We start from the raw sequence: 1,105 nt of genomic DNA, 5'->3' as shown, positions 1-1,105 counted from the left end.
CTATACGTACCAAGTCTTATGGCACCAATGTCCTCTCTTTGGCCATAGACTTGGATCTCCACTTATCTCAACCCGTGTGCACCCATTTTTCACACATTTTTAATCTAAAAATCCATCAATCACAAAAATTAATAAGATTCAAATTTGGTTTCTCCACTTTGGCTAAAGCTTCTTCCAACAAATGCAACCCCGTAGAATGCACAAAATGAGTTGCAAGACTACAAGTGACTAATTCTGCTCCATCCAATCTCATGCCAGTCAGACCCACACGTTCACCTAAGAATCTTGGAAGTCTTGATAAGAAATATGATGCACCAATGTTAGGGTATAGTCCTAGTCCTGTTTCTAGCATAGTGTAAAGAGTCTTCTTTGTCATGACTTGAAACTTGCCATGAATGGAGACAATAGAAACTCCTCCCATAACAATCCCATTCAGCAAAGCAAATTGAGGGTTTTTTTGTAAGTTGCAAGAGTATAATTCATGATATGTTCATTCTAGAAATATTGTGTCCCATGACTGTAATCACCTGAATTGCCTACAAGACAAAAATTTGCAACATCTCCACCAAAATAGAATGCCCTTCCTATACCCTTTATTATAAATACATTAACATTTTTATCATTCTCCCACTTCAAATATAGCTCTTTCAATCAACAATTCATACTGCTTGAAAGTGCATTTAGTTTTCGAGGGCTATTCAAAATTATTGTCCTTGAGTAAAGTTTCTCATCTGTGAGGATTAGGGGTCTCATAATATTGATCTTTTGAACTAGACCAGACCATCATAGCCTGAATTTGCATTTTCTTGAAACCATTGAACTGACAAAATCTAACTACGATTTATGAATTGAGACAGAATTCTGAACTTTCTTGAACTAGTCAATCTGCATTTTTGAACTGGAAATAAGTTGCTAAATTTGAACCATGATGTAGTGTCAAACCTTGAACCCTTAACCTCATGCCTATGGATCTAATAATGTCACTCATATTTATATGTCGAGTAATTGAATCTCAATTTGAAAGTTGATATTTTAAATTTGCAATACAAGATTTGAACTTATGAATTTGACCTTTAGATCACTATGTTTCTGTTCTAGACCTGTG

The 1,105-nt window shown here is 35.1% G+C and overlaps 1 pseudogene; it reads right to left on the bottom strand.

The window, feature by feature from the left end:
- On the bottom strand, positions 1-753 carry LOC149561553 (3-hydroxyisobutyryl-CoA hydrolase 1 pseudogene; annotated as a pseudogene).
- Positions 754-1,105: the final 352 nt, after the last annotated feature.

This window comes from Cupressus sempervirens, chromosome 4, assembly GCF_028749045.1.
Source record: "Cupressus sempervirens isolate cs-2001-9-10 chromosome 4, ASM2874904v1, whole genome shotgun sequence".
Lineage (NCBI taxonomy): Eukaryota > Viridiplantae > Streptophyta > Pinopsida > Cupressales > Cupressaceae > Cupressus > Cupressus sempervirens.
The sequence above is the reverse complement of the archived record's forward strand: the minus strand, read 5'-3'. Positions and strand labels throughout refer to the sequence as shown.